This window comes from Lepidochelys olivacea (genome assembly GCF_965140295.1).
Source record: "Lepidochelys olivacea isolate rLepOli2 genome assembly, chromosome: 2".
NCBI classification, from domain to species: domain Eukaryota; kingdom Metazoa; phylum Chordata; order Testudines; family Cheloniidae; genus Lepidochelys; species Lepidochelys olivacea.
The window spans coordinates 1,381,548-1,396,772 of NC_140412.1; the positions used below are offsets into that span (position 1 = coordinate 1,381,548).

The 15,225-nt window shown below is 68.3% G+C and overlaps 1 protein-coding gene across 1 annotated transcript in view; it reads left to right on the top strand.

Annotated features, from left to right (window-relative positions):
- Nucleotides 1-7,132: 7,132 nt before the first annotated feature.
- The window catches only part of GRINA (glutamate ionotropic receptor NMDA type subunit associated protein 1), a 29,645-nt gene continuing 21,552 nt past the window's right edge, over nucleotides 7,133-15,225 (top strand). The window contains exon 1 of the mRNA XM_084620491.1: nucleotides 7,133-7,191. The gene's annotated coding sequence lies outside the window, so the exon portion shown is untranslated. The remainder of the gene's footprint in view (nucleotides 7,192-15,225) is intronic.

Consider the following 15,225-nt stretch of genomic DNA (forward strand, 5'->3'; position numbering starts at 1 on the left):
AAGGGATCAGGTGACCTCCTGGCCCGGGAAAGGGACAAAGCCCAGAGGAGGAGGGGCTGGAGGGTGAGGCAGTTTGGGGGCTAGCTGGGGACATGGCGTGAAGGGCAGACGTGGTTGTCTGGCTCACTGCCCCCCAGAATGGGTCTGGCTGAGGGGTCCTGTTTTCTGTATCTACAAGCTTCTGTTCTAGACCATGTTCCTGTCGTCTAATAAACCTTTTGTTTTCCTGGCTGGCTGAGAGTCACATCTGACTGCGGAGTTGGGGGGCAGGACCCTACGGCTTCCCCAGGACCCCGCCTGAGCGGACTCACTGGGGGAAGCGCACAGAGGGGCAGAGGAGGCTGAATGCTCCGAGGTCAGACTCAGGAAGGGGGAAGCCGGGTGAGCTGTGTGTCCTGCAGACAGGCTGCTCCCAGAGAGGAGACTTCCCCAGAGTCCTGCCTGGCTTTGTAGGGAGCAGTTCCAGAGCATCGCCCGGGGACGCTGTGACACAGCCCTACGCAACCCCTGACATTTCCAGCGCTTGCCCCAATGTGCCGACTTCCCTGTGCAGGGACATTTCATGGGGCATTTGCTATGGGACCAAGCAGCTCTGCTCCCCGGATCCAGACCTTGTGTAACACTGTGTGATGTTGGTCAGGGCAGAGTATGGGGTCAGGGCTATGGGCCGGGCACTAGGGCCCACAAAAGGTTAATCTAGCCCTGCCTGCAGGGAGTTCCAACACTGATCTTCCCACATGGGGCTGAGGGAAGTGGGCAGTCTGTGTGCAGTGGGGCAGCAGTGCCAGGGGTAGACGCTCTGGCCTGCTCCACCCAGGCCAGCAAGAGGAGGACAAAGAGCAGCTGCAGGCAAACACTGTCCAGGGTGCAGTCCCCGGTGTGCTGTGAATTCCCCTGGCACTGGCATCCAGGCACCCATCCCGATAAGGCCTGTGTGGAAGAGAGCCCAGGCTCTGCACAGTCACGCAGGAAAGACTGATCGGGGTGAGGAACGGTTTGATTTCCTTCTTGGACAGGGTAACTGGTTTGGTGGACAGGGGAATGTGGGGGACATAATACATCTGGACGTCAGCCAGGCTTTTGACACAGTCCCACGGTACATTCTGATCAGTAAGCTGGAGAAATGCGGGCTTGGCAGAAGTGCCATTTAGTGGATACAGAATTGGTTAAACAACCGCAAAGAAAGAGAAGCTGCTAATGGGATGCTGTCAGATTGGAGGGAGGTCTCAAGTGGGCTTTCAAGGGATCTGTTCTGGGTCCGGTGGTGAATCGATGACCCGGAAGGGGGACAAGAGAGTGCACGGATCTAGTGTACAGATGACACAAAGCTGGGGGCGGGATTTCTGACACTTTGGAGGAGAGAGCTAAAATTCAGAGGGATCGTGATAAACTGGAGAACTGGGCTAGAGATGTCAAAATGACAGGTTTCAGAGTCGCAGCCGTGTGAGCCTGTATTCACAAAAAGAACAGGAGTACTTGTGGCACCTTAGAGACTAGCCAATTTATTTGAGCATGAGCTTTCGTGAGCTATAGCTCACTTATGGAAGATGCTCCACTTAGGCAAGAAAAACCAAATGCACAAATACAGACTTGGGCGGGGATGGGGGGGGAGAGTAACTGGCTTGGCAGCAGCACTGCTGAGAAGGCTCTGGGGGTTGTGGTGGATCACACCCTGGACACGAGTCAGCAATGCGATGCTGTTGCAAAAGCAGCAAATGCGATTTCAGGTTGCGTTAACAGGAGGTGACAGTGCCGCTCTACTCGTCGCTGGTCAGGCCTCGGCTGCAGTGCGGTGTCCAGTTTTGGTCACCAGTGTCTAGAAAGGATGTAGAAACTGGAAAGGATCCAGAGGCGTGCGACAAGGATGATCAAAGGGGTGGAATGCAGCCATAGGAGCAAAGGCTGAAGGACCTGGGTATGTTTAGTTTGGAGAAGAGAAGGTTAAGGGGGGCATGATCGGTGTCTTCAGATATTTGAAAGGCTGCCATAAAGAGGGAGAAAAGTTGTTCTCTCTGGCCCCAGAGGGCAGGACAAGAGGCGATGGGGTCAAACTCCAGCAAAGCAGGTTTAGATTAAATCTCAGGATCAACTTCCGAAGTGTAAGAACAGCAGGACAATGGGACAGAGCAGGGGCCTGGGGAGGTCGTGGAAGCTCCTTCACGGGAGGTTTCAAAAGGAGGCTGGAGAGCGAACTGTCTTGGATGGTTTAAACACACAAATCCTGCATCATGGCGGGCGCTAAGACGAGATGACCCTTGCGGGCCCTTCTAACCCTCTGGTTTATGATTCTAAGTATATTTGTAGCCTCCAGTTCTTTAGATAGAGCCTTAAATTAACTGTTCCGTGATCTTTCCTGGGATTGATGGCAGGCTAACCAGTCTGCTGTCAGCAGCAGGGGGACGGATTTCTCATTCCGCTGACATGGCTCAGGCCCCTGCCCCAGGATTCTCTCCTCTGGCTTGTTTCCTTCCTCTCAAAAATAAACTCTGTAGTCAGTTTCCCTCTCGGGGTCTCGTGTGCTAGAACAAGGGAGCAGGGACTGGGCTGCAAACATTTCAGGGGCAGGTTTGACTCCAGACAACAAAACCAGTTTCCACTGAGTTTAAAAAAAAAATCCATGGACACATTTCTATTTATCCTGGGTGCAATTGCTGCGGTGCTCAGCGCAACTTGCTGAGCCTCAGTCCAGGGGAATTTCACCCACTAGGTTTTCAAGCTTTTCAGCCCTCACCTATCAGCATCTCCTTTAATGTCACAGCCACGTGTCCCGTGCCCCTGCTATTCCCCCAGGCCCCCCGGACAGGTGACCACCACATCCCCCTTTTGAACTTTTGTTCCCTGTCTCGCTCTCTCTTCATTTTTTCTCTGGGCTTTGGGGGGTTGGGTCCAGCTGCCACCTGCACAATATGGCAATGTCGGAGCTGCCTCCTTGGCTTATCACCTTCCCATAGTGACAGCCACATACACTGGGGGTGCTCAGATTGTGCACTGGCATCTCACTAGGTAGGTACCCAGGGCCACCAGTAACGGGCAGGAAACAGGGCAAGCTGCAGGTGTCCCCTCTGAATTAATATGGACAGGCAGCTCTGTGAGGCTACAGGACCCAGGGACTCTCAGACCCCATGCTGGTGAGACAGGCACTGGGGTCCCTGCAGGCTGTACTGCAGACGCAGAATGGGGGCTGCATCGCAAAGGTCACCCTTAGGCCTCCCCTCGCACCCGCAGGCTGCCCCTCTCTGGAGCCAGGCTGCCTTCGGCTTTGCCCGACGTGGGGCTGGGTTCGGGCACAGAGCGCCCGGCCCCCCTCTGCGCTGGCTGGGGACAGGCGGCTGCTTGGAACCTCCCATCCGCACGGGGAGCCTGACCCGGGAGCCCCCCGCAGCCGACAGGCTACAGAGGCTCAGGCAGCAGCGAGCACCCCTGGGATCGGGCTGCAGCTGGGGGAGTGACCATGCAAAGAGCAGCCCGGGGCGGTCGCAGGGTCTGCTCCCGGGGGCCGTGCCCCCAGCAGAGACTGGCGCTGGTCAGTGGGCAAAACCCCTAAGGGCTGGGGCGCTGCAGGGCCCACTCCGCCTGGTATAGCCCGTGCCCCTAGGCATGACCCGCTCTCCCAACCTGCTCCCTGGACACAGCCCCCCCCACCTTGGGTATGGCCTCCTCCCCCTGCCCCCTTCCTGGATACAGCCCCCTCCCCCCGGGGTATGGCCTCCTCCCCCTGCCCCCTTCCTGGATACAGCCCCCTCCCCCGGGTATGGCCTCCTCCCCCCGCCCCCTCCCTGGATACAGCCCCCTCCCCCCGGGGTATGGCCTCCTCCCCCTGCCCCCTTCCTGGATACAGCCCCCTCCCCCCGGGGTATGGCCTCCTCCCCCCGCCCCCTCTCTGGATACAGCCCCCTCCCCCCGGGGTATGGCCTCCTCCCCCTGCCCCCTTCCTGGATACAGCCCCCTCCCCCCGGGGTATGGCCTCCTCCCCCTGCCCCCTCCCTGGATACAGCCCCCGCCCCCCGGGTATGGCCTCCTCCCCCTGCCCCCTTCCTGGATACAGCCCCCTCCCCCGGGTATGGCCTCCTCCCCCTGCCCCCTTCCTGGATACAGCCCCCTCCCCCCGGGGTATGGCCTCCTCCCCCCGCCCCCTCTCTGGATACAGCCCCCTCCCCCCGGGGTATGGCCTCCTCCCCCCGCCCCCTCTCTGGATACAGCCCCCTCCCCCCGGGTATGGCCTCCTCCCCCCCCCGCCCCCTCCCTGGATACAGCCCCCTCCCCCCGGGGTATGGCCTCCTCCCCCTGCCCCCTTCCTGGATACAGCCCCCTCCCCCCGGGTATGGCCTCCTCCCCCTGCCCACTCCCTGGTTACAGCCCCCGCCCCCCGGGTATGGCCTCCTCCCCCCCCACCCCCTCCCTGGATACAGCCCCCTCCCCCCGGGTATGGCCTCCTCCCCCCCCCGCCCCCTCCCTGGATACAGCCCCCTCCCCCCGGGTATGGCCTCCTCCCCCCCCCGCCCCTCCCTGGATACAGCCCCCTCCCCCGGGTATGGCCTCCTCCCCCTGCCCCCTCCCTGGATACAGCCCCCTCCCCCCGGGTATGGCCTCCTCCCCCCCCCCGCCCCCTCCCTGGATACAGCCCCCGCCCCCCGGGTATGGCCTCCTCCCCCTGCCCCCTCTCTGGATACAGCCCCCTCCCCCCGGGTATGGCCTCCTCCCCCCGCCCCCTCCCTGGATACAGCCCCCTCCCCCCGGGTATGGCCTCCTCCCCCTGCTCCCTCCCTGGATACAGCCCCCGCCCCCCGGGTATGGCCTCCTCCCCCCGCCCCCTCCCTGGATACAGCCCCCGCCCCCCTCCCCCCGGGTATGGCCTCCTCCCCTGCCCCCTCCCTGGATACAGCCCCTCCCCCCGGGGTATGGCCTCCTCCCCCCGCCCCCTCTCTGGATACAGCCCCCTCCCCCCGGGTATGGCCTCCTCCCCCCCCACCCCCTCCCTGGATACAGCCCCCTCCCCCCGGGTATGGCCTCCTCCCCCTGCCCCCTTCCTGGATACAGCCCCCTCCCCCCGGGTATGGCCTCCTCCCCCCCCACCCCCTCCCTGGATACAGCCCCCTCCCCCCGGGTATGGCCTCCCCCCCCCGCCCCCTCCCTGGATACAGCCCCCCCCCCCCGGGTATGGCCTCCTCCCCCCCCACCCCCTCCCTGGATACAGCCCCCGCCCCCCGGGTATGGCCTCCTCCCCTCCCCCTGCCCCCTTCCTGGATACAGCCCCCTCCCCCCGGGTATGGCCTCCTCCCCCTGCCCCTCCCTGGATACAGCCCCCTCCCCCCGGGTATGGCCTCCTCCCCCTGCCCCCTCCCTGGATACAGCCCCCGCCCCCCGGGTATGGCCTCCTCCCCCTGCCCCCTCCCTGGATACAGCCCCCTCCCCCCGGTATAGCCTCCCACCCCCCGCCCCCTCCCTGGATACAGCCCCGCCCCCCGGGTATGGCCTCCTCCCCCCCACCCCCTCCCTGGATACAGCCCCCGCCCCCCGGGTGTATGGCCTCCTCCCCCTGCCCCCTCCCTGGATACAGCCCCCGCCCCCCCGGGTATGGCCGCGCTCCCCCTGCCCCCTCTCTGGATACAGCCCCCTCCCCCCGGGTATGGCCTCCTCCCCCTGCCCCCTCTCTGGATACAGCCCCCTCCCCCCGGGTATGCCTCCTCCCCCCCCGCGCCCCTCTCTGGATACAGCCCCCTCCCCCCCTGGGGTATGGCCTCCTCCCCCCTGCCCCCTCCCCTGATACAGCCCCCTCCCCCCGGGGTATGGCCTCCCTCCCCCCGCCCCCCTCCCTGGAGATACAGCCCCCTCCCCCCCACGGGTATGGCCTCCTCCCCCCCCCCCGCCCCCCCTCTCCCTGGATACAGCCCCCGCCCCCCGGGTATGCCCTCCTCCCCCCCCCCCCCCCCCCCCCCCCCCCCCCGCCCCCCGCCCCCCCCTCCCTGGATACAGCCCCCCTCCCCCCGGGTATGGCCTCCTCCCCCCCCCCCCCGCCCCTCCCTGGATACAGCCCCCCTCCCCCCCGGGTATGGCCTCCTCCCCCCCCCCCCCCCGCCCCCTCCCTGGATACAGCCCCCCCCTCCCCCCCGGGGTATGGCCTCCTCCCCCCGCCCCCTCCCCTGGATACAGCCCCTCCCCCCGGGGTCCGCCCCTCGGGTCGATGGCCCCCTCCTCCCCCCGCCCCCCTCCCTGGATACAGCCCCCCTCCCCCCCCGGGTAATGGCCTCCTCCCCCCCCCCGCCCCCTCCCTGGATACAGCCCCCTCCCCCCGGGTATGGCCTCCTCCCCCCCCCCGCCCCCTCCCTGGATACAGCCCCCTCCCCCCGGGTATGGCCTCCTCCCCCCCCCCCGCCCCCTCCCTGGATACAGCCCCCTCCCCCCGGGTATGGCCTCCTCCCCCCCCCCCGCCCCCTCCTGGTACAGCCCCTCCCCCGGGTATGGCCTCCTCCCCCCCCCCCGCCCCCTCCCTGGATACAGCCCCCTCCCCCCGGTATGGCCTCCTCCCCCCCCCCGCCCCCTCCCTGGATACAGCCCCCTCCCCCCCCGGGTATGGCCTCCTCCCCCCCCCCGCCCCCTCCCTGGATACAGCCCCCTCCCCCCGGGTATGGCCTCCTCCCCCCCCCGCCCCCTCCCTGGATACAGCCCCCTCCCCCCGGTGGTATGGCCTCCTCCCCCCCCCCCGCCCCCTCCCTGGATACAGCCCCCTCCCCCCGGGTATGGCCTCCTCCCCCCCCCCCGCCCCCTCCCTGGATACAGCCCCCGCCCCCCCGGGTATGGCCTCCTCCCCCCCCACCCCCTCCCTGGATACAGCCCCCTCCCCCCGGGTATGGCCTCCTCCCCCCGCCCCCCTCCCTGGATACAGCCCCCGCCCCCCGGGTATGGCCTCCTCCCCCCCACCCCCTCCCTGGATACAGCCCCCCTCCCCCGGGTATGGCCTCCTCCCCCCCGCCCCCTCCCTGGATACAGCCCCCGCCCCCCGCCCCCCCGGGTCCGGCCCCCTCCCTCCGCCCCCGCGGTCCTTTTCCTGTGGGCGGGGCAGCGCGACGCTTCCGGCAGCGGCGGACGGGGCGGGGCCAGGGGCGGGGCCACGCGACCAGGCCCCTCCCCCGCCCCCTTATCCCCGCCCCCAGCCGCAGCCGCAGCGTCCGGAGTCGTTGCGGGGCCTGCTCGGTGAGTGTCTGGCGGGGGGGCTGCCGGGGGCGGGGCGGGGCGGGGCGCTGTGCTGGGGGGGGGGGCTCTGTGTTGGCGGGGCTGGGGGCTTGGTGCCGTGCCGTGCCCTGGAGGAGGGGGGGGGCTCTGGGCCGGGGGGGCTCTGTGCCGGGGGGGGCTGGGGGCTCTGTGTTGGGGGCTGGGGGCTCTGGGCCGGGGGGGGCTGGGGGCTCTGTGTTGGGGAGCTCTGTGCCGGGGGGGGCTGGGGGCTCTGTGCCGGTGCTGGGGGGTGCCCTGGAGGAGGGGGGGCTCTGGGCCGGGGGGGCTGGGGGGCTCTGTGCCGGGGGGCTCTGTGCCGGGGGGGGCTGGGGGCTCTGTGTTGGGGGCTGGGGGCTCTGTGCCGGGGGGGGCTGGGGGCTCTGTGTTGGCGGGGCTGGGGGCTTGTGCCGTGCCGTGCCCTGGAGGAGGAGGAGGAGGAGGAGGAGGAGGGGGGGGGCTCTGGGCCGGGGGGGCTCTGTGCCGGGGGGGGGCTGGGGGCTCTGTGCCGGTGCTGGGGGGGTGCCCTGGAGGAGGGGGGCTCTGGGCCGGGGGGGCTGGGGGCTCTGTGCCGGGGGGGCTCTGTGCCGGGGGGGGCTGGGGGCTCTGTGTTGGGGGCTGGGGGCTCTGTGCCGGGGGGGCTCTGTTGGAGGGCTGGCTGCAGGTGGGGGCTGGGGCAGCGGCTGTGAGCGGCGGTGCTGGTCTCAGGGTGGGGGCTTTGGGGGTGAGAGTGTCTGCAGGCTGCCCTGGGTGCGTGGCCCAGCGAGGCTCCCGGGGGGCGGTGTGTGTTGTTAGCGTGTGGGGGCTGATGTGTTTGGCGTCGCCCAGTCCCTGCCCCGAGGAGCCTACGTGTGCCGTGCTGCCGTCTCACAGGGCCTCTGCGAGGCCCCATGCCGCCCTCCCCGGGCCCCGGCTGCAGCCGCCCTCCCCGGGCCCCGGCTGCAGCCGCCCTCCCCGGGCCCCGGCTGCAGCCGCCCTCCCCGGGCCCCGGCTGCAGCCGCCCTCCCCGGGCCCCGGCTGCAGCCGCCCTCCCCGGGCCCCGGCTGCAGCCGCCCTCCCCGGGCCCCGGCTGCAGCCGCCCTCCCCGGGCCCCGGCTGCAGCCGCCCTCCCCGGGCCCCGGCTGCAGCCGCCCTCCCCGGGCCCCGGCTGCAGCCGCCCTCCCCGGGCCCCGGCTGCAGCCGCCCTCCCCGGGCCCCGGCTGCAGCCGCCCTCCCCGGGCCCCGGCTGCAGCCGCCCTCCCCGGGCCCCGGCTGCAGCCGCCCTCCCCGGGCCCCGGCTGCAGCCGCCCTCCCCGGGCCCCGGCTGCAGCCGCCCTCCCCGGGCCCCGGCTGCAGCCGCCCTCCCCGGGCCCCGGCTGCAGCCGCCCTCCCCGGGCCCCGGCTGCAGCCGCCCTCCCCGGGCCCCGGCTGCAGCCGCCCTCCCCGGGCCCCGGCTGCAGCCGCCCTCCCCGGGCCCCGGCTGCAGCCGCCCTCCCCGGGCCCCGGCTGCAGCCGCCCTCCCCGGGCCCCGGCTGCAGCCGCCCTCCCCGGGCCCCGGCTGCAGCCGCCCTCCCCGGGCCCCGGCTGCAGCCGCCCTCCCCGGGCCCCGGCTGCAGCCGCCCTCCCCGGGCCCCGGCTGCAGCCGCCCTCCCCGGGCCCCGGCTGCAGCCGCCCTCCCCGGGCCCCGGCTGCAGCCGCCCTCCCCGGGCCCCGGCTGCAGCCGCCCTCCCCGGGCCCCGGCTGCAGCCGCCCTCCCCGGGCCCCGGCTGCAGCCGCCCTCCCCGGGCCCCGGCTGCAGCCGCCCTCCCCGGGCCCCGGCTGCAGCCGCCCTCCCCGGGCCCCGGCTGCAGCCGCCCTCCCCGGGCCCCGGCTGCAGCCGCCCTCCCCGGGCCCCGGCTGCAGCCGCCCTCCCCGGGCCCCGGCTGCAGCCGCCCTCCCCGGCCCCGGCTGCAGCCGCCCTCCCCGGGCCCCGGCTGCAGCCGCCCTCCCCGGGCCCCGGCTGCAGCCGCCCTCCCCGGGCCCCGGCTGCAGCCGCCCTCCCCGGGCCCCGGCTGCAGCCGCCCTCCCCGGGCCCCGGCTGCAGCCGCCCTCCCCGGGCCCCGGCTGCAGCCGCCCTCCCCGGGCCCCGGCTGCAGCCGCCCTCCCCGGGCCCCGGCTGCAGCCGCCCTCCCCGGGCCCCGGCTGCAGCCGCCCTCCCCGGGCCCCGGCTGCAGCCGCCCTCCCCGGGCCCCGGCTGCAGCCGCCCTCCCCGGGCCCCGGCTGCAGCCGCCCTCCCCGGGCCCCGGCTGCAGCCGCCCTCCCCGGGCCCCGGCTGCAGCCGCCCTCCCCGGGCCCCGGCTGCAGCCGCCCTCCCCGGGCCCCGGCTGCAGCCGCCCTCCCCGGGCCCCGGCTGCAGCCGCCCTCCCCGGGCCCCGGCTGCAGCCGCCCTCCCCGGGCCCCGGCTGCAGCCGCCCTCCCCGGGCCCCGGCTGCAGCCGCCCTCCCCGGGCCCCGGCTGCAGCCGCCCTCCCCGGGCCCCGGCTGCAGCCGCCCTCCCCGGGCCCCGGCTGCAGCCGCCCTCCCCGGGCCCCGGCTGCAGCCGCCCTCCCCGGGCCCCGGCTGCAGCCGCCCTCCCCGGGCCCCGGCTGCAGCCGCCCTCCCCGGGCCCCGGCTGCAGCCGCCCTCCCCGGGCCCCGGCTGCAGCCGCCCTCCCCGGGCCCCGGCTGCAGCCGCCCTCCCCGGGCCCCGGCTGCAGCCGCCCTCCCCGGGCCCCGGCTGCAGCCGCCCTCCCCGGGCCCCGGCTGCAGCCGCCCTCCCCGGGCCCCGGCTGCAGCCGCCCTCCCCGGGCCCCGGCTGCAGCCGCCCTCCCCGGGCCCCGGCTGCAGCCGCCCTCCCCGGGCCCCGGCTGCAGCCGCCCTCCCCGGGCCCCGGCTGCAGCCGCCCTCCCCGGGCCCCGGCTGCAGCCGCCCTCCCCGGGCCCCGGCTGCAGCCGCCCTCCCCGGGCCCCGGCTGCAGCCGCCCTCCCCGGGCCCCGGCTGCAGCCGCCCTCCCCGGGCCCCGGCTGCAGCCGCCCTCCCCGGGCCCCGGCTGCAGCCGCCCTCCCCGGGCCCCGGCTGCAGCCGCCCTCCCCGGGCCCCGGCTGCAGCCGCCCTCCCCGGGCCCCGGCTGCAGCCGCCCTCCCCGGGCCCCGGCTGCAGCCGCCCTCCCCGGGCCCCGGCTGCAGCCGCCCTCCCCGGGGCCCCGGCTCCTCCCTTTCACCCAGAGCCTGGCGCACCGGGCCCTGCAGGCTCCGCGGGCAGCCCTTGTGTGTTAGGCTGGCTCCCAGGCCTGTGCTGGGTGTCGCATGTATTTCACGTAGGCCTGTGTGAACCGGGGAAAGGGTAAGTAAATCGGTCGGGGCCGGCAGCAGGGCAGCTGTGTGCGTGAGAGGCCCTGGTCCCGCTCCCATGGGGTGGCACTCATGCCTGATGATTGCTCCCCTCCTGCCCTCTCCTACAATCTGGGTTTCCCCCTTGCTTTGGCCCTGACCCTTGGCCACCAGTTCGTGCCCGCAGGAGGGTGGCAGGATTGCAGGGCATCATCGTCTTTCACCAGAGGGCCTGTGCTGACCCTGTGTCTTCTTGTGGGCTGTGGCGATGCCCATGAGCAGTGCCAGGAGCCCATCTGATGCGGCAGGGTGAGGGCCCTGGCTGCTTGCTATGGCATTTAACGTCACATGTAAGACTTATTGATGGTGTTGGAGCGGGGTAGCATCATGCACCTCTCGCTGGCCAGCTGTCGTGGAGCTTCACATGGACACAGGCTTCATACAATGAGCCTCAGATGTTCTGTGCCCACAGAGTGGCAGCTGCTAAGGGGCATTGGCTCTCAGCGGAGCGATAGAAGCTGGTTCGATTCCTCTTAATTACAGTCTGGCAGCGAGGGCAGGATCCTATCCGCGTGGGCCACGCAGAGAGGCCTCAGGAGAGAAGCGGGTGAAGCTAAAGGGCAGGAGGCTGGGCTGGCTGAGGGCAGGGAGAGCACTGGGTTCCCTGCCGGGGCGGTGCAGCTGGAGAAGGGTTTGTTTTGCTAGGGGCACAGACCAAGTGGGCAGCAGCTCCAGCATTTCCCCTCCAGATATTGGTGTTAAAGCTGGAGCCAGCATTTGCCTGCTGGGCGGAGCTGCTGCCCACTGACCCTGGGCCAGTGAGTGACAGTTGGTCGGGGGAGCTGCCAGACAGCCCTCGGGGGTGTGCGCAGCCCGGGAAAGCGGAAAGGCAAGTGCAGTGAGCCCAGGGCAAGTGAGCAGCTGGAGTCTCCTGCACTCCGTGCACTGGGATGGAGGATACGCAGGACTCCGGCCTGCCTTGCCCTGCCAGCCCAGGAGAGAGGCTGCAGTGTGGTCCCGTGCCAGCCACCTGCTCTCCTCCCTTAGCAGCTCCAGCCCCTGCCCAGGCTGCGGTGTCTGGAGGCTACCCATAGATGCCCTGTGGGTGCGGTGCTCCCCATTCCAGGACCGGAAGCGTCTGGCCTGCCTGAAGGACAGCAGCACTTGTGTTGGTCTCTACGGTGCCATGCTTATTCAGCAGGTCCTTGTGAAAGTGCACGGCCAGCGCTGCTTTGAGAGCTCGGAGCAGGCGGGGGCTGTGCAAGCTTCCTCCACAGTCCTTCTGCCAGTGCCCCGGGTCCTGACCTGCAGCCCCCCCGGCTCCTCCCCGCAGGGCTGCTGCTGCCCCTCAATCCAGCTCTAGGATCCTCTCGCCTAAAGCCCGGGAGCTAGTGCCACCATCCCAGGCTAAGGCTGGTGGCTGCAGGGGCCGCAAGCCAGAGGCCAGCGATAGCTCGGCTGCGGTACCCAGGGCGCTGGCTGGGCGCCCTGCCTCAGGCTGCCGGGGAGGGTCCAGGCGTTTAGAGCCCTTCCCTTTTGGTCTTAAATGTAAATGGTCTGACCTGAGCCTGGGGATTGGTTCCAGTGGTGCCGCTGGCCCAGGTGCTTTCTCCCCCGGTGACCCCACGCCAGGTTAGCCAGCGTTCCTGCAGCGCAGGGCCAGATCCAGGAGGCTCTGGCTCATGCTGCTAGCCGAATGTCCGGCAGGGTCACCCCAGCCCTGCTGCAGCCGCACTGTCGCCAGGCCCTGCGATGTGCCCGCTACTACCCGGCTGACGGGGGTTGTAGGCAGGTGAAAATAGCTTTTGTGGGTGCCTCTCTCAGCTCGTCATGTGTGGGCAGGTCATTTCTTTAGCCTGTCAGCTGGCAGCATGGAGCTCGGCTGCACCCAGGTGCTGCCTTGAACTGGCTCAGTTCTGCAGCCCCAACGCCCAGGCTGTCTCCTGGAACTGGCGCAGAAAGCGCTGGCTTGGTGCTAACCAGGGCTGCTACGCAAACAGAACGTTGGGGATCATTGGGAAATAGATAGAGACTAAGACACAAAATATCTTATTGCCTCTCTATAAATCCATGGTACACCCACAGCTTGAATGCTGAATGCAGATGTGGTCTCCCCGTCTCAAGAAAGGTACATTGGAGTTGGAAAAAGTTCCGAAAAGGGCAACAAAAATGATGAGGGGTATGGAATGGCTTCCGTCTGAGGAGAGATTAATAAGACTGGGACTTTTCAGCTTGGAAAAGAGACGACTAAGGGGGGATAAGATAGAGGTCTATAAAATCATGACTGGTGTGGAGAAAGTCAGTAAGGAAGAGGTGGGTTTTTTGTTGTTGTTTACTCCTTCTCATACCACAAGAACCAGGGGTCACCCAATGAAATGAACAGGCAGCAGGTTTAAATCAAACCAAAGGAAGCATTTCTTCACATAACGCACAGTCAACCTGTGGAACTCTTTGCCAGAGGATGTTATGAAGGCCAAGACTATAACAGGGTTCAAAAAAGAACTAGGTAAGTTCTTGGAGGATAGGGCCATCAATGGCTATTAGCCAGGATGGGTAGGGATGGTGGCCCTAGCCTCTGTTTGCCAGAAGCTGGGAATGGGCGACGGGATGGATCGCTTGGTGATTCACTGTTCTGTTCATTCCCTCTGGGGCCCCTGGCACTGGCCACAGTTGGAAGACGGGATGCTGGGCTAGATGGACTTTTGCTCTGACCCAGTGTGGCCATTCTTATGATTAGACCCAGCAGGTTGTTCTGGGCTCTGGATTCCATCTAGCTGCTAGTCCCCTTCGCTGGTTGCCAGTTCTGTTCCCAAAATGCGCTGGGCGTCAGGGTTGGCGCTCATTGCTGCGGGCTCGCAGGGGGCTGCACAGAGATGCTGACAGGAAGCTGGGCTTGTGTGCACAGATTCTCTTGCTGCAGCTTTTCCGTCTGGTGCCTGTTTTTCTAGCTCCCTTGGGGCATTCTCTCTGCCTGTGGCTTGCTAGTGTTTACGTTCAGGCTGTTTGGTGCAGGTCTCTGGCTCGCAGAGCAGGTCCTGGCAGAGGCCACGCTTGGCGTCTCAGGCCCTGCTCTGCAGAGCATTTCCTTGGGCTCTGACAAGCTGCTTCTGTCACAGCAGCAACAAGGCACCCGGCATGTTTTGAGTAGCAGCATTTCTCGCTTTGCCGCAGTCCAGTGCAGGCTCTGCTGGTGTTGGAGCTCACCCGCCCCCTCTGCTCACCGCCCCCCGGTTGCACCTGCTCCCTGGCTGTGCCTGGAGTTTCTCTGGTGCGGATCCAGCCCGAGAACTGGAGCCCCGGGCGACGGAGCTGCAGAGAGACCCCGGGGGCTGCGTGCAGTGAAGGGGTGTGAGCCTGAGAGGAAATAGTGCAGAATGTGGGCTGGGCAGATGGAGCCAGGCTGGCTGCACAGAGGTGGCCAGGGCAGGAGCTCTTGCTTCTGAGGGGGCTGCCTGCCGCCTTTAGTGCTCCCTCTCTCTGCCCCCCTCCCTGCGGTATCTGAGCAGCACCCTTGGGCCCCCCTGCGAGGCAGGGAGGCGTTAGCGCCATGTGACTGAGGCCCAGAGGCAGGCAGAGTCCAGCTGAGCCAGGAGCTGCATCAGGTCCCTCCAGTCCCAGCCCAGTGCTCCGTCCACTAGACCCTCCTTGATTCGGAGCTAGCCGCACAACATGGGTCTCCGGCTCAGCATTGGCATGTGCTGCTGATGCTGCTCCTCACCCTGGGCCATGCCCTGCTGGGCCAGGCCAGATGCAGCCCCGAGCAGTTCAACAGCCTGGGGTGGGGACAGGGGAGGGGCCAAGGCATCAGCTGCTACAGGACAATGGTTCCCAGCCGTTGTGGTTGGGAATAACACCTTGTCACGGAGTGTGGGGGAGTCCAGGCCCTGCACCCCTCTTCCTGGGATCCACTGAGACTCTCAGCCAGCCAGTAAAACAGAAGGTTTATTGGACAACAGGAACACAGTCCACAACAGAGCTTGTGGGTACAACCAGGACCCCTCAATCACGTCCTTCTGGGGGAGCAGGGAGCTTAGACCCCAGCCCTGGGGTTCCCTGTGTTCCTCCACCCAGCCCCAAACTGAAACTAAACCCACCCGGCAGGTTCCCTGCTGCAGCCTCCGTCCACATTCCTGGGCAGAGGTGTCACCTCCCCCCTCCCCCTCCTGGCTCAGGTGACAGGCTCTCAGGTCTCCCATCCCCAGGGCACATTCCCAGGTCAACACTCCCCTCTCCCTGCTGAGTCACATCGTCACATCTCTCCCCCCTTCAAGACTGAACTGAGTGGGGTCACGCTGACCAGTGACCTGGGGAAGTTCGGGGCCCCCTCTCCGGGACAGCGCATCCGCTATCAGGTTGGCACTTCCCTTCACGTGGACCACGTCCATGTCGTAATCCTGCAGGAGCAGGCTCCATCTCAGGAGTTTGGCGTTGGCTCCTTTCATCTGGTGCAGCCAGGTCAGGGGAGAGCGGTCGGTGTAGACGGTGAAGTGTCGCCCGAAGAGATAGGGCTCTAGTTTCTTGAGGGCCCACACCATGGCCAGGCACTCCTTCTCGATGGCCGCGTAGTGTTGCTCCCGGGGTAGCAACTTCTTGCTCAGGTACACGATGGGGTGTCTCTCCCCCTTTTCATCCTCCTGCATTAACACCGCCCCCAGTCCCGTGTCGGAGGCGTCGGTGAACACCACAAAGGGCTTG